Source organism: Felis catus, chromosome C1 (genome assembly GCF_018350175.1).
Source record: "Felis catus isolate Fca126 chromosome C1, F.catus_Fca126_mat1.0, whole genome shotgun sequence".
NCBI lineage: Eukaryota > Metazoa > Chordata > Mammalia > Carnivora > Felidae > Felis > Felis catus.
Genome location: NC_058375.1, coordinates 155,109,349 through 155,130,954, shown reverse-complemented (window position 1 = coordinate 155,130,954; position 21,606 = coordinate 155,109,349). Strand labels below are relative to the sequence as shown.

General features: G+C 37.0%; 1 protein-coding gene across 6 annotated transcripts in view; it reads left to right on the top strand.

Annotated features, from left to right (window-relative positions):
• Positions 1–21,606, top strand: part of SCN1A (sodium voltage-gated channel alpha subunit 1) — a 147,291-nt gene that overhangs the window by 19,929 nt on the left and 105,756 nt on the right. For 3 of the 6 annotated variants that reach the window (XM_019838207.3, XM_019838206.3, XM_019838204.3), the window contains exon 1: positions 790–1,036. The exons of 1 other annotated variant lie outside the window; for it this stretch is intronic. The gene's annotated coding sequence lies outside the window, so the exon portion shown is untranslated. Of the gene's footprint in view, positions 1–789; positions 1,037–1,227; positions 1,853–20,209; positions 20,232–21,606 lie in introns of those variants that run through there. 2 more of the 6 variants (XM_003990825.6, XM_045033891.1) reach the window with 2 other exon arrangements.

The window sequence follows — 21,606 nt, the reverse complement described above, 5'->3', positions numbered from 1 at the left end:
CTTACCAAACCATGTTGTTGTAATTAAACTTTGGGTCAAATTCACAAGACAGGGAAACATATTGTGGTAAGAGATAATAAAACCACTGATATTTAGGGTGCAAGATAATCTAGTTTAACATCTAAATGTAGATGAAGATGGGGAAATGTAAGTTTTTATGGAGAAGCTCAGGGACTTGCTCAAAGGCATGTGCTCATGAGTGTTGAAATTGAAGTAAAACTCACATCTCACACTGAGCTGTTCACTATAAAACAGACCTACCACTAAACACAACATTAAAACTGAGAAAAATTTCAAGTAGATCTTCAAAGTAAAGCCTTAGACAATAAATAAAGGGCCACCCAATTGTCTACTGGTGGAATAAGAAGACAAAACTTTATTCACAAATTATGTAATTCATTAAGATAGCAATGATTCATAGTGAGAATAAAGTAACACTTTTAAGCAAAAGTAAAATGCAAAAGCAACACAAGTTATTGGCTATGCTTGAAGATAGTTGTATCTACTTTTAAACTTTCTCATATTTGAGTCATTAGGGGTTTGATATGACAGACCAACTGGAAATGAAGGAGTAACAAGAGGAAGTTAATAATGAGATCCAAAGGGAAGAAGGGAAAGAAGGAAACAGAGAAAAGAGGTTGAGAAAGAGCACCTAAATCTGGCTGGTAAGAAAATATTTAGTGTTGGGCCACTAGATGGCGATATAATGTAAGGTGCTCCCTCCACTTTTTTTTTTTTTTTTTTTTTTTTTTTTTTTAAACAAGCTATTTGCTGATTTGTATTAGGTACCATAGAGTGAGGCGAGGATGAAGCCGAGAGGATACTGCAGAGGTCTCTGGTGCATGTGTGTATGTGTGCGTGTGTGTGTGTTCGTGTATGTGTGTCCTGCCTCAGTGAGACTGCAGCCCTTGTAAATACTTGTTACCTTTTGCAAGAAGGAATCTGAACAACTGCAGCTGAAGGCACGTTGTTATATCATCTGGTCTTTGGGAGATGCTGTTCCTCGTTGCAGATGGGTAATTTTCCTTTTTATCAGGTAAGCCATCTGGTTGTTTCGTTGCGATCTTAGTCATACTCATTCCAGTTATTCTGGTGGAAAGAGAGCCCGTGGATATACAGTTTGGGCTGAGCAGGAAGTCCATTTTTGTATGTGATTTCGGACCAACGGTCCCCCTCCTCCCTCTCTTCTCCTCCCCTTCTCCTCCCCTTCCCCTCCCCCTCCTCTCTCCACCTTCCTCGAACTGAATTCAGGTTTGTTTTGCAGTCAGCATCTTAATACAAGATGGAATTCTTTGGCCTGAAATAGCTTGGAACCTGGCCAGTTTCTTTCTGCCTTTGCTTGCCTTCAGTCTATTCAAGGTCTCCTTTTTGAAACCCCCTCCTTGACCCGTGCTGTAGAACTGGACTAGCTAGCTGTGAATAGAGGTCATATTGTTCCTAAGGATGGAGCAAAAATTAGATCTCAGCGTTAGCCCCACAGGAAGGAAGAAGGCGGCGGGACTGCTGCTGGAGCCTAGCTAGCACTGCAGGGGTGTTCAGCCTCCTCGGGCAGAGGCTGGGCTTGGGCAAGAAAGGAACAATGATGTATTCCCCCTAACTCGGATCGAACCGCGCCACCAAAGGAGCTGGAGGGAAGTGGGAACGAGTCCCTTCTGTGGAATGCCAAACAGGAAACACCGAGTTACTTTTAATTAGACAGAGGTCACGATCGGCAGTGATACTGCAGATGCTGTTCTGTTCCCCGTGTGAACCGGCTTGCTTTTCCAAACTGCACAAGAAATGACTCTGGGTGGACGTGAGGCTTTTCAAACGCCTTTGTTATCATGGATTCCCTCTCTCCTACCTGTTTGAGGTATGTGTTTAAAGACCAGCTCCCCCCACCTCCCCGACACGTTTACTTCTCATATGTCTTTTTGCTCTCTGCAGTTACTCACTGAAAATTGTCACTTCCCTGTAGCAAATTAGTCCAAAGAGAGTGATTGCAGGTGCTTTTTCACGTGTCCCGTGAAACAATTAAAGCCAAAGCAGGGTAATGCTCTGTCTCTACGTGCATGTGACTAAATATTTTCTGAGATGCAATGGCAAACTTGCAAATTGCGAACACTGTTGCTATCACACCTATAAAATGTGGCTTCTTTTTATGTGGATTTACAGGTTCAAGTGGTATTTCTGATGCACTAGTGTAGTAACAGGACATATTTCTCCATAAAGCACTTTAAAGCATCCCAAGAGGATGATGCCGAACAGAAATAGGAAAATTCCATGCTGAGGTTGGTGATTCCTGCTTTAGTTTCTCCCGTCCAGGGAGCAGTGGGTAGCTTACCTTTCCTATTTGCTGCAAGACCTGACCCTCCAGGGTGATGCAGCTTGGGGCTTCTGCACATACAGTGGACGCCTGACACTTTTCCCCCTCATCTGGGCATGTTGGAAGAAGAATAACTAGGGTGAAAAACTTTAAACCTCTCCTTTGTTGCTGTTGCTTGTAATTGCTATGAAACCAGTGCATCCCTCTTGTAGGAGCAGTGTTGCAATTTAGGCCTTCCTTCACAAAGCTCCTTGAAGAGATTTTTAGATGGTGTCTATTTTAGGAACATAATGTGTAGACAGGAATGGATGGCCACAGAGATTTACGGGAAAACAATTTCGTGGAGAGGGTGAGGTAACATTTTAAACCTCTAGAACAGAGCCCAGTGGCTGGTTATATCACATGAACCCAGTAATGGAGTTAGTTTTTATTAAACTCACTGCAACTCCTTTGTATGGCTTTTTTTTTTCTTCCCTCCTTATATCGTTGGTCTGGCTTTTCAAATATGTTTTTAGGCAGCCAAGGTATCCAGGACGCTCCTACTAGTAAAAGTAATTAATACATTGGATTCTGCCGCCAATACTTATAGTCTCTGTTTATATGGCCCCTTCTTGCTGGGAAATTTGGTATCTGGAGACTCATTTATTAGGGCAGTTTCCCTTTAAGGCATGGGCTAGAGGGTTTCTCCATCCTTGAGAGGGGAAGGGAAGGCACAATTGGAGGCCTAATTAATTATACAGTATCCAAGAAGGCACAGGGGATCTCGGCCAGGATTCTCCATTAGCAGCTAGAAATACCAGGGGCAAAGGGACAGACTAGAGACCTATTAAGTAAACTTTATTGCCACCAATAAGGCAATGAAAACTCCAGAATCTCAATAGAGGAATCCAGTAAGAAACATTCTGGTTCTTTGTACAGAAGGCACTGTCAGGGAACCCAGAGATTCTGAGAGAAAAAAACGTTAAGAGCATCTTCTGTATGTGTTGCAGACAAGGAAGGGAAAAATCTGGGGCTTGTTTGGACTTACCCCTAGGACTTCACAGACTGGGCAGTCCTCATGCATTTATATTGGTGTGAGCCTGACACCTGAAAGCACCCCTCCAAAATTTAGCCAGAGTTGGGGGGGATGTGGTACAAGGTTTTATTTTCCTCCTGGGTAGTTGAAGAGGCTGAACCCATCACTTCCTCCCAGGTAAATAGCTATCTTGAAAGGGGGAGGGGAGAAGAAAGAGTACAGGGGTTGGTGGACAGGTATTGAGAATCAGCTATTGATGCTTTTGCTGTCTTCAATGTCAGGGTCAATGGGGCTGTGATTTGTGAAGTAATGACTACCCTTTGAAAATTCTGATTAGTCAAGTAAGCCTGTTTCACAGCTCAGTTTAGATTATACTGGTGAGTGATAATTTATACTAGATTATACTGGTGAAGGGTAGGGGGTGATGAAGAGATTTATTCTCAGAGCAACTGTGCTCAAAAAAAAAAAAAAAGAAACAATTAAACCAAATTTCCCCAAAACTGCCTCTAACTGTGCTTTTCCAACTTTTCCCTTTGTCCACGTTCCTAGGTTCCCATTTATTAATTATTTTCTTTAGCAAAGATGCATAGCATTTACTCCATCCCAGCCACTATTCTGAGCAGAATTCTACAAATATATTCCCACTTAATCTATGAGATAGGTACTATTATTAATCACCAATTTATGGATAAGGAAACCAATTAACTTGCCCCTGGGGAGACAGTAAGTGGCAGAGCCCAAATAAACCCAGACAGGCTGACTGTGGTCTATTCTTTTGAGCACCCCTGATCACCTGTGTGATGGTAGAACTTTGACTGAGCCCAGATAATCAGGACTCAGGTAGTGCAATCTGTAGAGGGCAGCTGTAATTCATCTGCTTAACTACATGTCACAATTTCATATACTTTGATTTAGAATAATTCCCTAAATGTGCTACATTCATTCATTGGAAAAAAATGTTGTGCCCTCCTGTAGTACAGGACAGTCTGTATCCTAGATACAGGAATATGGTGAATAAGACAAAATCCCTGCCCACATGATGTCTTCAGTCTAGTGTTCAGGGCTGAGAGAAGGGAGAAAACATAAATGTCCCCAAGGGCACAGTGTCTCACAGGTGTAAGAATTGGCATCCACCTTATTAGCAATCCAGAGAGTAGAAGAAATGGAAGGAAATGGGGCCACACAGATGACCAGCCAGATCTGGGGAGCCCTGCTTAGGGCCCTCGTTGTTGCTGGCTTTTATAAAAACAAACTGAGGAACAATATCAATATCAAGTAAATTTAAGTGGCATATTTACTGGTGAGAAATTACTGGTTAAAAAAAACCACAAAACAAACCTAAACCACTCATTTTTACACACAAATTTTTTTTTAACAATTTGTAAAGTTCTGTGAAAAATGCTGTGTTTCCTAGAATGCAGTGAAATTGGCTTTTTAAATGTTTAAAAACACTAAATCTGTTTGAGAGACACCTGAGTGGCTCAGTTGGTTGAGTGTCCCACTTCGGCTCAGGTCATGATCTCATGATCTCACAGTTCGTGGGTTCGAGCCCCATGTTGGGTTGTGTGCTGATGGCTCAGAGCCTGGAGCCTGCTCAGATTCTGTGTCCCGCTCTCTCTCTCTGCCCCACCCCCACTTGCTTGTGCACGCGAAGCTAAATAAATAATAAACATTAAAAAACTTAAAAAAAAAATCTCTTTGAGATTATTGGTTAGGTGGCAGCAAATAATTAGTTAAAATGAAAAAGAAAAAGAAAGCCCCAGGCATCCAGTCCTTGCTTACACTTCAGCACTTTCCCCTGAAATGGCTAAATTTGGGAGGTGTGGGCTGATGATAAGGATGGAAACCAGTCTGTCATTCCCTAGGTTGGTCAGGACGTAGTAGGCACCCAGAGGTGTTTGAACAAATCTTTTTTTTGCAAATGAATTAACAGGATCTCAAAATAATATGGTAAAATATCAACATCAGCTTTCATTTTTATCTATATTAAATGCTTTATTATGTTTTTATTGCTTCAGAATTCACATTCTAATAGTTTATCTTTTTATATCTCTTGCCTGTTTGCTCCCACTTCCTCTCAGTTACCTACAAACATTGTAATTTCTCTCTAGCAAGTGTGAAATTCTCTCTTAGAATGAACCTTGCTTCTAACCCTGTAAGTGGTAAAAAGTCCTTTCCATCTCTTAGGGCCTTCTCCTCCTTTGGTGCCCCCCACCTACAACTTTAACTTGAACTTTGATGAAAGCATCTATAATTTTTGGCTTTAATGTTTTCTTTTGTCATTTGTGCTTCTCATGTCATATATATGAAACCATCACCTAAGCCAAGGTCATGACAATTTACTTCTTTTTTTCTATTCTATTGGTAGTTTTAACTTTTACATTGATACCTGTGATTCATTTTGAGTCCGTCTTTATAAATACTGTGAGGCAGGAGTCCAACTTCATTCTTCTGCGTGGTGATATCCACTTGGCCAGCACTAGTTTCTTACTGATTTCAACTTGTCCGTGCACCCGATATGCAGTAGGCCAACACCTGAGGCATGGGTTTTGAAGCAAAGAAAGTTTTATTATAAGAAGGGCAGATCAATGAGAAAGCAGGAGATCATTCCCAAAACTGCTTGCCCCTGTTGAGTCTCCGGACAGCTTATATATGTTTGGGGAAAGAGGTAAATACATGAGAGAGGGGTGAAGGGTTCCTTGAAAACTTGAGGTGGGGGGAGGGCTTGAAATAATCTGGAGGTAAGCATTCTTCTGGACAATGAGGTGGCATTTGGAAGTTGGTATGATTAGATGTCAGATACTTTCAAGACAAATATACCCTTTAGGAAACCATTGGGTTTCCACAATCAATGTATAAACAGGGAGTAGGGGCAAAAAGGCAAAGTTAATGACTGATCATGCATGAGGTTAAGAGGTACATAAAACATACTTAAGTAGGGAACAAAACAGAATGTGGAGCTAAGTTAATAATGCAACTAATACAACCATAGTTCTGTCTATGTTTTCAAAACAGGTCCAGGAACCAAGTGTTTGACCTCAGATTGTGGAAAAGACTATTGTTCCCCCATTGAATTGTCATGTTAATCTTGCTGGTGCTATATTTTATGTACATCTGTGTCTTTAGTGTCAGTTATTGCATATATTGGGTGCTGTCGATGTCTTTTTTCTTTAAGAAAAGAGCAATGAGATTCTCTCTTTTTGAGAATCCATATAACTTTAAGTATATGAAAATTGGCCCACATACCTATAACAGTAAACACTTTCTTAACATAACTTCCTGTCAAAATTTTTCTTATAACTGATAGCATATTCATTTGTGACTCTACTGGAAATTTAAGGAGGTAAGGAGTAATGAGCTAATGTTTTTGCAGAAAGATTATTAGTAATTTCTAAGAAACATCTCTACTATTGCACATACTCTCCCAAACTTATGCAAACATCACATATGTTCTTTATAATATATGTTGCTTGTCTCCTTTTTTTTCATAAACACCATTGAGGGAACCATTGAACTTGAAATAGAGGAGTGTCATCCAAATAGGGTTGGTTGTTGTACTGGTTTACTAGAGCTTCCATAACAAAATACCACAGACTGGGCAATAGAAATTTATTTCTCACAGTTCTGGAGGCTAGGAGTCCAAGTTCAGGGTGTTCTCAGGTTTGTTTGTTTTTTTCTGAGTCTTCTCCCCTTGACTTGCTGCTGGTAGCCTTCTCTTTGTGTCCCCACACAGTTTTTTCTTTGTGTGTATGCTTCCCTAGCATCTCTTTCTGTGTCCAGATTCCCTCTTCTTATGAGGACACCAGTCAAATTGTAATAGAGACCACCCTAACAACCTCGTCTTAACTTAGTCTCCAATACAGTCACATTCTGAGGTTCTATGGGTTAGGGCTTCCACGTATGAATTTTGAGGGGGACACAATTCAGCCCATAGCAGTTTTCTCTGACTATACTAATGACTGCTAAAACAATGAGCAAAGAAACTCGTAAGACATTGTTGTTGACAAAATTGTTGTTATACTAATGGTGAGTTTTCATTATTCATAACCTTCTTCCACTGGATAATGAGGAGTTGTCTGTATAGGTATTAATAGTCCAATAAAGGAAATTAATTAGGTTTCTATTTAAAGAGGTATGATGGATAACAAAGTGGGCAGAAAGAGTGGTGATGTTGATTAATCTTGTGTGCCTATAATCTCATGTTTGCTTTCATAATCTATGAGAAGTTTACTTAGCTGAGGCTCTTATTTGTTTCAGTGACAAAAGTGACACAAAAGGATATAAAAATTAGAAATCAATGAAGAATTTATAAATAAAATAATTAATTTCAAAGTGCAGCTGAGCAACTGAGACTGAGATTAATTTAAGTATAAAAGTAATCCCTTAGAAAGTTAGTACAGCTCACAGAGTTGAGGAGGAGTTGAGGAGTCTAGACTGGAAATGACAAGAGTAGGGGAGGCCATGACAGTCAGATAGCCCTTACTTTGGACTTTTTGGTGGTTTCTGCAAGGTGCTATTGTCTCCTAGGATGAATTCGTTTAGCTACTTCAGGCTTTTTTTTTTTTTTTGGTAATTTGGATTAAAAATTAAAATTCTAGGGGGTTCCTGGGTGGCTCAGTCAGTTAAGCGTCTGGCTTTGGCTCAGGTAATTATTTCATGGTTTGTGAGTTTAAGCCCCGCATTGAGCTCTGTGCTAACAGCTCAGAGCCTGGAGCCTGCTTCAGATTCTGTGTCTCCCTCTCTTTCTGCCCCTTCTCACTTGTGCTCTGTCTCTCAAAAATAAATACATGTAAATAAAAAAAATTTTTTAATTAAAATTCTAGGAAGTAAGCATCTGGTTATTCAAGTCTGGATTATAAATCTGATTGCCTTAGTTAAGGGTGAACTGGGACCTTTAACTAACAGTCATACCAAATTATTCCTTGGTTAAGAAGAGTACTTCTACCCCAACAAACCTGAACACTGTCTACATACACAATATTCGAGAAATGGTTAAATAAACCATGGTCCTTACAAATAATGAGATTTTATGAAGCCATTAAGCATATTGTTTCAGGAATGTTTACTTCTTTGCAAAATTGCTCAGGATCTATTGGTACATAAAAAGGAGCATGCAAACATATATATCTAGTAGGAGCTCAGTAATGAAAAACAAAAAGCAGCAGTGTTTTTATTTAGGAAAAGAACAACTGGAAAGAATGTAATAGTTATCTCTCATCTATGAGATTCTGATTTCTACTTTCTTCTTTATAATTTTTTTAAAGTTTAAATTGATTTTTTTAAGTTTATCCATTTATTTTTGAAAGAGAGAGAGTGAGCAGGGAAGAGGCAGAGAGAGAGAGAAAAAGAGAGAGTCCCAAGCAGGCCCTACACTGTCAGTGCAGAGCCCGACATGGGGCTCAGACTCACAAACCGTGAGATCATGACCAAATCAAGAGTCAGATACTTAACCGACTGAGCCACCCCAGGCACCCCTATAAATTCAAACAAAAAGTAGAATATTATTTCTTATTTTTCTTATAACAAAAGTAATACATGCCCACTACATAAAGCAAGAAGGAAAATATAAGAGTAAAGATGATAAAATGATTCTTTTCTACACAAGCAAAATTATCACTATTATTTATTTTATATGCCAAAGTGTTTTTTGTACAAAATTCTCCAAAATTAGCATTTTGTTGCTTTAAAACCCAGAGTAAAAGTTAGCATCCATTATTTTTCTGATGGATTTGGGTAAATCTATTTTGTATAAAGATCTTTATTGTATGTGTAATCAAAACAGTAAACTCAATGTAAAGTTAGTAAGGAAACAGTTGAATGTTTGAATATTTTAGCAGCCCACAAACTCTCTGTAATAAAATTAGTATTTTGCAAATTTTGTAACAATGGATGAGCTTTGGGAAGTGGCCTAACATAAAGTTAGCTTTAAATGTCAAAGGAGTGTTGTTCTAAAAATTGTGTAATTTAGTACTCTCACTTCTCCCTTTAGAATTCAGCAAAATTTTAGGAAAGTCATCTTATATTTATGACACACCTACCATTTGTAATGAATTGGTTTAGTAAAAATTGACCTCAGATTGAGAACATTAAAAGCAAACCGGGGGCACCTGGGTGGCTCAGTTGGTTAAGCGTCTGACTTCTGCTCAGGTCATGATCTTGAGGTTTGTGGGTTCGAGCCCTGCATCAGGCTCTGTGCTGACAGCTCAGGGCCTGGAGCCTGCTTGGGATTCTGTGCCTGCCTCTCTCTCTGCTCCCCCAGTTTGTGCTCTTTCTCTCAAAAATGAATAAATAAACCTTAAAAAAAAAAGCAAACCAAAAAAAAACCCTGTAAATAATTTTGCAGTTTGTAGATGAATTTTTAAATTCCTTCAAATAAAACTCATCAAACTGGCAAAATCAGTTTATAAGATTATCAAATAGAATAATGATAAGAATACATTAACAATGTACACTATTGAGCCAGAGGACACAGAGGAGCAATGTGGGTCATTATCAGTATGCGTTGCATTTGGAGATGTGGAATTATTTGTGTGGAGAGTGTAGTGGGAAGAACCCATGTGAAGAAGAGATAGTTAATGCTAAATCTTAGATGACAATATCCAGATTATTTTTAAGCAAATATTAAGAATTTTAAAATCAATGAGAAATATAGAATAATGAAAAGAAACCAAAGTTCAGGATTTCCAATTACATATTTATAGAGGTGAAAAAAAAACTAAGAGAATGCTGTTGCATAAAATATTTCCATCTAAGAAATTCAACAGATTTGAAAATCCTGGAAAGAGTTACTTTGAGACTTGACAAATGCTACCAGGCAGCAGTTTTTGTATTATCCTGGAATGTGATATGCCATTTTAAAAGGCCAGTGGTATTTTGAGCTATGTATGTCAGTGTGTTGGTATAAAACCAAAGAGGCAACAGACTGGTTTCAGGTCTAGAATGCCATATTTCAGTGACACCTGGGCCTTGGCGTTTCAGGTTTCCAGTGATTTGAGGAGCCTGGAAGATTGCACACCAATATGTAAGGCATTTAGAGCATTATAGACCAACCTGTATGCATGAAGACAAGAGTGCCTTTTAAAGAAATTCCAAAAAAGGAAGTTTGAACATAGTTAACTGAAATAGAAATAAGTAAGGAAAAAAGAAAACACAAGGTGGTCTCTATAAAACTCCCTATGTAATAACAAAGAATGAATCCCAGCTTACTCTCCCCTGGGACCAAATCTTATCTTATTCTCCTTTACTTTCTCTCTCTCTCTCTCTCTCTCTCTCTCTCTCTCTCTTTCATTTTTAGGCTTTCTGTTTTATCCTCTGATTTGAGCTTCATTTTTTTTTATTCTCAAGTTAGTTAACATACAGTGTAGTTTTGGTTTGAGGAGCAGAACCCAGTGATTTGTCTTTTAAATATGACACCCAGTGCTCATCCCGAAGAGTACCTTCCTTAATTCCTGTCACCCATTTAACCCACCCCCATTGACCCTCAGTTTGTTCTCTGTATTTAAGAGCCTCTTATAGTTTGCCTCCCTCTTTGTTTTTATTTTATTTTTCCTTCCCTTCCCCTATGTTCATCTGTTAAATTTTTCAAATTCCACATGTGAGTGAAGTCGTATATCTGTCTTTCTCTGACTGACTTATTTTGCTTAGCATAATACATTCTAGTTCCATCTACGTTGTTGCAAATGGCAAGATTTCATTCTTTTTGATCACCAAGTAGCATTCCACTGTATGTATGTATATGTGTGTGTGTGTATGTGTATATATATACACACACGCACGTATATGTATATATACATACACACACACACACACATACATATGCCACATCTTCTTAATCCATTCATCAATTGTTGGACATCTGAGCTCTTTCCATACTTTGGCTATTGTTGATAGCACTGCTATAAATATTGGGGTACATGTACCTCTTTGAATCAGCATTTTTGTATCCTTTGGATACATTCCTACTAGTGCAATTGCTGGGTCATAGGGTAGGTCTATTTGTAATTTTTTGAGAAACCTCCACACTGTTTTCCAGAGCAGCTGCACCAGTTTGCATTCCCACCAACAGTGCAAGAGGGTTCCCTTTCTCCACATCCTCGCCAACATCACTTGTTGTTGAGTTGTTAATGTTAGCCATTCTGACATGTGTGAGGTGGTATCTCAGTGTGGTTTTGATTTGTATTTCCCTGAAGATGAGTGATGTTGAGCATTTTTTCATATGCCTGTTTGCCATCTGGATGTCCTCTTTGGAAAATTATCTATTCGTGTCTTCTGCCCATTTCTTCACTGGATTCTTTGTTTTTCAGGTGTTGAGTTTGGTAAATCCTTTGTAGATTTTAGATATATATGAAGAACTTGAGTTTCACTTCTAACTCTCCTTCCACTCAGTGGGTTATGTAAAAATACTTCTGCAATCATGTTCTCAGTATGTCCATAGTCTTTGGTACATATGAAATATAATACAAAAAATAGAAAAATTATTAACATGATTTCAGCAGTTTTTTTTTTCTTTCAAAATGTGGTCCCTCTTGAGCCTCTTGAGTTCCCATGAAAACTTTTAAGGAGTACATCAGGTTGAAACTACTTTGATAATAATACAAAAGAATTTTTCTTTTCCACTGTATTGACATTTGCCCTTATGATACAAGAGCAATGAAAACTTCTAGCCTTAAACTTATTATGACAGTGGCACTAAACTGTACTAGCAGTGATTGCATTGTTCACTGCCATTCATTCCAAGTAAGAACAGGTAAATAAATTAATTTAATTAAAAGCCAGTTTTAATATTCTGTGTGCTGAAATGGGAAATCCATATAAAGAGTATGTGCCATATACCAAAGTCTGATGATGGTTGACTCAAAAGAAAGCACTTATGGGGCACCTGGATGGCTCAGTCCATTAAGCGTCTGACTTTGGCTCAGGTCATGATTTCACAGTCCGTGGTTCAAATCCCGCATCAGGCTCTGTGCTGACAGCTCAGAGCCTGGAACCTGCTTTGGATTCTGTGTCTCCATCTCTCTGTCCCCCCCTTGCTCACTCTCTCTCTCTCTCTGTCTGTCTCTCTCAAATATAGACATTAAATTTTTTTTTTTTTTAAAGCACTTGTGCAATTGTTTGAGTTATAAACTGACTTAGTTGCGTTTCCATGGAAAATCATTTTTACTTGAAAGAAGGACTGACGGACAAGTTCTGGTCATTCAAATTTGGCTATTTGGGAGATAATTTTTTTGAAAATGAAGTAAGCCTTTCATTTCAATAGAAGTAACTGAGAATATTTGTTACCAATGACAATATTTGAAAATTAGAAGTTTCGAAAACTTCTATCTGAACTCAGCAGCTTCTAAAACTTAAAGGATTTTCTGATGTGATAATTAGTGATGTTAACAGATGGATAATGAAATGTTTCCACAATTCAAATATGTACATAACTCAGTCAACTGATACATTTACAAATGAACAGTGGATAATGATACAAAATCATACCTGGAAAATGGATCCATTCAAAGTGTAAGATAGGTCAAGAGATTTTAGTATAGCAGAGTACAAGTTCATTGATAATGGTTTCAGATTCCAGTTGTCTAGTTTGGGTAGACTATCAAAGAAGACTCTTCACAATTAAGTGAAAAGGTAATTACAAATTTCAAACTACATGGGACACCTGGGTAGCTCAGTTGGTTAGGCATCCAACTTTGGCTCAGGTCATGATCTCACAGTTTGTGAGTTTGAACCCTGCGTTGGGCTCTGTGCTAACAGCTCAGAGCCTGGAGCCTGCTTCAGATTCTGTGTCTCCCTCTCTGTCTCTCTGCCATTCCCCGGCTCAGGCTATGTCTCTCTCTCTCCCTCTCTCTCTCACAAAAATAAATAAACGTTAAAAAAAGTTTCTTTAAGACATTAAAAAATATTTCAATCTGCAAATCTATGTGAGGCCATATTTCTTTCATTCAAATGTAACTTATAATAGACTGAATGTAGAAGCTAATGTAAGAATCTACACATTAAGGTAGACATGAAAGAAATTTACAAATTTATAAAATAACATCACTCTCAGATTTTTCTTTTAGAACGATATTTATTTTTCACTTAAAATATTATTTTTAACATATGGTTGGTTATTTATAAATAATTTCATGATTTCTGTTTTAATTTCTAATATAGTAAATATTAATAAAATTAAGCCACATAAACAAAAGCTTTTGGGGGTTCTCAATAACATTAACAGTGAAAAAAGGCCCTGAGACCAAAACTTTATATGACAAGGACAAATTTGATAATTCATCAGATTCAATGGTACATTTATGTCTGTTACACTGTAGACACGCATTAGTTGAGATTTTTCTAGTGTAGGTTAACTCAGTCACTTAAAGTTATGTTAATAGAGAAAATATTTGTCACATTATACCAGTAGGTTTTCCATTATTATAATATGAGCGGCACATATCAGTTTAGTTCACTCTAGTAAAAGTGAACCAGAAGTTTATCAAAGTAAATCAGAGATCATAAAGATAAATGTTCTAATACTTTTGTCTGGACTTATATCATCCCTCAACTAAACCAATGTAAGAATTTTCTATTGGCTTTTCTTCATCTTCCCATCTTGGAGTCAGCCCTCCACATAGTCACCTGTGACCTTTCTAACAAGCACATCAGATCTCCACTGTTTGAAACTCTAAGTGATATTCTTGGTAAAAAAAAAAAAAAAAAAAAAAAAAAAATCTTTAGGATGAGCTGTTTAGGTTTCTTTCTTCCCCATGGCCTACCTTGCCTACCATTAGTCCTGCAAAACTAATTGCATTTCTGTGGATATCTGAAACTGTTTCTTTCTCCGGGTCTTTGCTACTGCTTCTTTCTCTGCCTGAAAAGCCACGAACTCATCTTCCCCCAAGATGATTCATTTTTCTGTGTGCTGTGTCTGTGCTGGCACAGGCTTCTATCACAGCACCAGCGGCACTGAGTTATGCTTAGTTTTCAGCCTCCCTCTACACTCTAGTACATTCTGTGCAATACTGGCCGATCTATTGCCTGTTGTGACTAAATATTTTCACCACTGCCGAGTTCATCTTGGAGTGCATGAGTACTCAAGAGATGTTTGTTAAATAAAAATGTAACAAAACCAGAACCGATTTTTGGGTAATGTCTAACATCCGGCAAGTCTATACTTTAATACCACTTCTGTAAAAGTACCACTTTTATGAAAATATCCTGAAGAATTATATAGTGATTTTAATAATTCTTCTATTTCTTATGCAAATTCCAAGCTCCTGTTATAGATCCCATATATATTATGATTAACACTGTTTTTTCAAAGTAATTCTTAATGCTTTTTTCTTACTATCTTTAGCATTAGGAGTCAATTCAGTATTTGATTACTTTCTCTTTTGTCATTTCAAGGTATACATTGGTTTTTTACTGGAGTCTAACTTTTAAAAATTATCCAAGTATTATTCGTTACAGTTGTAAAATTTGTAGTTATTATAGAAAACTTAGAATATTTAGAAAAGTATAATGAAGAAAATAATATTCACGATCTTACTGTCTTTTATGTAATTTTTCCCACAATAACAATAGGGCATTGTTTTTAATATTTCAACATTTTTCTCTAAATAATTTTTATTCCTGTTGTTTGCATAATAGGATTCCTATAGTGTTTTCAATTTTGTACCACATATTGTATCTTAAGCATTTTTTCATGTCATCAGAAATAATCCAAAAATATAATTTTAATGACACCATATATTCCATGATTGAACCTTACATTTGTTTAATTTTTCCTATAGTCTGTTGTTCCATATTATATTTATGATCAGTATATAAGCTGATTTCACAGTCTGATAGACAAGTGTGAGGAAATATTAACCAATAATATCGTTTTAGCATTATAATAATATTAATCAGCCCTGGAGTAGAATGGTCAGGAAGTTGGTCAGAACAAGAAATAATTTTTTCTATCACTTATTTTTTTTTCAATTACTATTCATTCACTTAACAAATATATATTGAGAACCTACTTTGTATTAGACGATGTGTAAGACTGCTAAGATGCTACTCTTAAGTATTTAGATTCCAAATAAAAAAATATAAGCTGGATATATAAAAAACAATTGTCTTTAGAAAGATGGATTCATTACTTCTTTGAAACTTTGAACATACTTTATACCATCTTTAAGCTTCAGAATTACAGATATTAAGAAAATCAATGTTCTTATTTACATGGATTAGTGTCTTAATGCACATTGAGTACTGTGCCTTGATGGGGCATAATAAGATTCAAAACTGCAACTTAAATTTAGAACAATGGTTTTTGTTTGTCATAATGTCCAACATAATACCAAAGATAATTAATAGATATTCTAGGAGGAATATTAATTCTTGACTTTAGGAAAAAAGAAAATTATGTGAAGAAATGTATTTATGTACTTTACTATAAAATGTTCTATATTTTAGCTTTTGATTGTTGCTATAGCTGCTGAATTTCAAATTCTTATGCTTTTGCACCTCTCACTCTTGGGAGACAGTGTTGTTATTCCAATCATCTTATTGATGAACTCGGCCGCTATTTACTGTGTACCATTCGTGAAGAAAGTACTTTGTAAGGTATAGTGAAGAATGCAAAGACAGATGCTGCTCTCAACGTGCTTGTGGACTAAAACAGAAAATGGGACATGTTCACAAGTAGAGCTAAGGGGAGGTAGAAGCCAGCAAGTAATGCAAGAATTGCAGATAAATGCTTATAGGAATTCAAAAATGACTTGCTATTTGTTTTGGAGAACTGCCATCAGATAAAGAAGATAACAGTTCATATGACAGCAACTTTGGCTCCACGTTGTCCTATAAAAGTAGTTAAGGAGATCAACAAAGAATAAGCGATAAGTAGTTGATTGGTAAAAATAAATGAAACATGAGAGCTAATAAGAAGTATGCACTGGAGCACCTACATGGCTCAGTCCATTAAGCATCTGACTTCGGCTGGGTCCTGATATCAGGGTTCATGAGTTCAAGCCCTGCATTGGGCTCTGTGCTGACAGCTCAGAGCCTGGAGCCTGCTTCAGGATTCTGTGTCTCCCTTTCTCCCTGCCCCTCCTCCACTCATGCCCTGTCTCTGTCTCAAAAATAAATAAACATTAAAAAAAAGTATGCCGTGCTCGCTTCGGCAGCACATATACTAAAAAAAAGTATGCCCCATAACAACAACTATGAATAATAATATTCATTGTATAAGACATGCCCGTTACCAATTTATTGTCCCTCAGCTTCAAGTTCACCCTTTGGTACCTAGGCAGTGATAGTATGTTAGGCTCTTTAAGCATTTGTCCTTTACAGTAAATTTTGTCAGTGCTGTTAAACTAGTCAGTAGAGGGCACTGAAGGGACATTTCAAGAGGAGGGGGCTTCTCCTCCTGGTGCTAAATGTTACATTTTGATTTTACTTGCTCCTACTGCATGGTCCACTAGAGATATGTGTGTGTGTGTGTGTGTGTGTGTGTGTGTGTGTGTGTGTGTGGCGACATCTGATGATATTTTTCCCAGCCACATACCCATTGGTGACTTCACAGCCTTTACAACACAGACACTAGGCTCCTGGACTCAGGCCCACAATGGTATGCCATTCCTCCTGGAGGCCCATTCATCAGCCATGGTTAGCCTGTGCCCTGGAGGGTTATTCCTGCTTGCTGCACAATTGTGGCCCAACTCTGGCCTGGGCACCCCAGCAAACTACACTGGGTGCAGAAAGAGGGCTTCAACCACAGAATCTTCCCATGTTTATCCTCCTTTGGGTGCTCTACCTCAGCCTTAGGGCACTCTTTAGACCTTTCTTACATCTTTATACTGAATTTCCTATCATAATTTAATTATTCTTCACATTAAACCTTCCATGTTTAGTATGTGGTTTCTGTCTCCCAATTGAATCCCATATGGGTACCTGTTGCTACAAGTTAAAATTACTGGTTTTGGGGGCACCTGGGTGGCTCAAACGGTTGAGCATCTGACTTTGGCTCAGGTCATAATCTTGCAGTTTGGTTCTTGAGCAAGCCTCACACTGGGCTCACTGCTGTCAGCTCGGAGCCTGCTTCAGATCTTCTGTACCCTTCTCTCTGCCCTTCCCCCACTTGTGCTCTCTCAAAAATAAACATCTAAAAAAAATTATTGATTTTCAAGTTTCTTAGTTTATGCTGGTAAAGGCTTACATTTCATGTCACTATCTCTGAAAAAAAAATCGGACAGATGTGACATATCACCTTTTCACTGACTTCATGGAAGATGGCTTTTTCACGAGTGAATACTAAATATGATCTAGCACCCCCATTCAGAAATAAAAATTAAGCATTTGTTGACCAAATAGAGTCTCATTAATCCCATTTCTGATTCAAATGCTTTATTTTATATTGAGTTTTCCATGTAACAGAGGTTGTAGTGATTGTTTCGACCAAAGTAAGCCAAATGAGATAGATTTAAACTATTTTCATATGGTCACAATATGTGATAATTATCTTAATGTAAAGGGCTTCCAGAAAGCATAAGTATGTAAGCAGAAGTTTTAATAGGTATGAGTTTTATATTCCACAAAATCATTTGTTAATTGTGACTTTGTTTTTACTTTTATTGCCAGAGCTCTCCATGACATTCTGGCCTGGGGTTAGCCATATTAACAACTAAATTCAGTCCTTTGTTCTAATCTTTTGACAAAGTGGGGAGACCCTGGATAAAGCAGTTTTAAAAATCTTATGATTGATTTTTTTAAACTCACAAATGGCAGTTTTAGCTCAAAGATTTTTACAAAACCAAAACAGTAACAACCAGGCTACAAGTTTATTGACTCTGGGATCTTTTAAAAATGAAAATATTTACTAAGAATGCCCACTGGATAGGGGCAAAGTACACCAAGAAAAATGTGTACAAAATATTAAATGAAGAAAAGTTCACATTCTTTCCTCTTTGGCAAAAATCCTAAAAAATAAGATATAAGGCAGTCCCCCTTAGGACTTAACTGAGGTTCCTTGAAACATGTCAGAAAGAGGCTGAGAAATTATCTCATTCCCTTTTAGAAGTGCTCTCCCATGGATAAAGTATTTTCTGTTGTTTTTATTCCCTGAGGAATTGCTTTCTCAGGACCAGATATTAATTGTTTCCTTCCTCACTAGCAGCCTGGCAATTTCTTACAAACAGCAGGCTGGCAAGACAAAGTGGCCAATTCATTTCAAAGATGAAGAAACTTTTCCATTAAGGGTTGTTGACCAAGAAATATCAGTTAAAGATCCCATATGTAAAATACACCTTAATTTACCTTTAAGAAGGATTATTCTAAGGGGAGAAATATAAAATGTTAAAAGGAAATGGGTGCCAAATGGAACCTTAGGGATGGTCTTATCTAGCCCTTCCTTTTATGAAACTCTCATGTCCTATCAAGTTCAATGCCACCTTTGATAGATGAAGAAAAATTAAAAGAAGTGAAATGATCTATCTCTGCTCACTCAAATGAGGGTCTGTATTTTCAAGTTTCTTCTGTATAAACCTCCCAATCCTTCTGTTTTCTCCACACCTGTTTTCTCACAGATCTTGATGCTCTGCTTTGTTCTTTCTCTCCAGAATATTAAAGTTTTTTCCTTCTTATCAAAATGCTCCTTCTCCCTCTAGCTACATTAACATCTTGTCCTTTTATACCGTCAAGTTTCCTCAAAGAAACTCGCTCAGTAGTGTCTTCATTTCTCATCGCCCTTTTAAACTACTACAATCTTTTTTCATATTTCTAGCGTTCTAGGACTTCCATACATTCACTAACATGATGAAGGACAACCACGCTGGTAATCTGATGGACTCTTCTGTCCTTCTCTGACTAGATTACGCTGCAACATTAGACAATGGTGACCATTGTCTCTATTTCACTCTCTCTTCCCTGATTTCCTCTTCTAGAAAATGGTGATTATTTCTGCAAAAATTAACAGTTGAGTTTTAAGAATGAAAACATCCCTTTCTGCCTAATGTCTAGTTTCATCCCTTTCATTAGAAAGTTCTGACAAATTTGTGTCTCTGCTCTTTCTCCTCAGTTCTTTTCTCTACTATCCATAAATACCACCAATAAAGTTAACTGACTAAATTGAGTTTGCTATTAAATCATTCACTCATTTCTTTCACTCAGCAGATATATTTATAAGCATAGTGCCAGGCACCCTGCCACGAGCAGAGATATATTTCCAGCAAATCTGATATAGGGGAAGAACGTGGAGGTACAGTCAGATGAATCAGTATTCATATCCCAGCTCTCGCTGAATATGCTGTGACTTTGATTAGGGTTTATTTTTTTCTGACTTGTTTTCCCATTTGTAAAACAATGCCAAAAACACATATTTGCCATACAAATTGTATAGTAAACTCTAAAGTTCATGTTCATTGAGTACATAGTACAATGCTTGGCACTGAGTAGATGCTTTTAAACATTATTAGCATTCTATTTTGTACTTTTTTTCTAACTGATCAAAAAGACCACATTAATTTTGCAGATCCTACATGTCCTCAGCCCTTTTCCTCTGTCTTCCTGGAGAATATCCTTCCATTTCATAAAACCCATTTCAGCTATCACCTACTTAGGAAGCTTCTGTTAGCAAGGCTTCTACTCCTGCCCCATCCTGAAAGAATTGATCATCGCCTCTTTCGCACTTCCTCTGTGTCTCATAGATAACTTACTGTTTGCTACACCTACGTGGTGTTGTAATCTACGGGTATTCAAATGTGTCTCTCCTAACAGACTGTCTGCTCTGGCCTGAACAAAAGCCATGTCTTTCATATGTATATCCCAAATTCAAAATCAGGCTTAGAGCCAGTGAGGCAACCCAAAATTATTTATTCTTAAACAGATAAAACCATGCTTTAAGATACTGAAGTCTTCCATAAAATAGTGTCTAATTTACTGAAGTTTTATCTGGTAAGTGATATTTTCTCTATACCTATTATATCTGAATAACAATGAGATATAATGTAATTATTACATTATCTAAATAATTCTGTATATATTTAGCAAACAAAATTGTTTCTTTAATTCAATATCTTGTCAATGCTGGCATATATGTTTTACATTATGAGTCAGTGTTTTACATAATTTTCTTAGAGGTAACTATCATATTAAAATGTTCAAACTTTAGTTTTAAATTAACAAAGAAATGCCCAAGATATGCCTTCAGTTTTAAAGTAAGGTTATTTCTTTTTTAAATGCATTGATTCAGATACATACAATGAGATTATTTTATCATTTGTTGTACTTTTAAGATTTTAGATATTTCTTATTTATGTCATTGTTTTAAATCTCAGACATTGGTTTCTTAGCTTTGAATAACTATGCCAAATTAAAGATTGGCCAGCCAGATGGCTGTTTCGGCATGCAGTCACTTCATTTTGGATATTAATATAATTATTTTTTTTGTTATTGTATTATGGAATGTGCCAATATAAAGCTTTTAAACGTTAGCATCCTAAAATGTAGAAACAGAAAAACTGTTTGGTTGGCAAATAGTTTTAATATTCAAGTATGTAAATTTACTTACTGGCTTTTATAATTATAAATGAAGAGAATAAGATTTATCTTTCATGTAACTTTAATGAGTAAAAGCCTTACAAATCTCATCCATATTGTTGACTTAAAGGGTATAATGCTCTACTTATAAAAATGTATCTTTCATCATTAATCCCTAACTTTTAGATCAGAATTAGGAAGGACCAGCACGTGAAAAAAGTTGAACTTTCATTGTCTGTTGATGGAAAAAGTGTTCTATGAAAGAATTTGTATTTTACTATATAGTGGCATATATAAAATATAAAAAGAGGTTGGTGTATGAACACATGTAAAGTAAGCATATAACAGAAATATATCCATGATACTGGAGTGAAATTTTTTTCAGTTTAGAGGAGAGACACAATAACTGCCTGCACGTGTGTGCAGGTTTGTCGCGTGGATAGTGTGTGACTGGATTTTTTTTTTATCTCAGTAGAAAGTCAAATCACTGGAAATGGGCATAAACTGTAGCAAGGGAGAGGTGGGGGCTTTTTTTGGTTCATTTCTTCTAAAAATGATTTGATCTGACTTACAAAATCAAGTACGATATAAATCAGGATAATAAAGAGGAAAGAGCTAAAAAGAATGGTAAAGTAGATGTTGTTAAACGCTGAAAAGTAATAGTGATTTTTGTTTGATCTTGAGTTTAGCTTGTGCTTCTAACAGCTAGAGGGGCAGGGGAAGGGACATAGTGAATTAATGGATAGACCCCATTGTCTGCACAGGGAAGTTGATAATTAAAGGGGAGCAT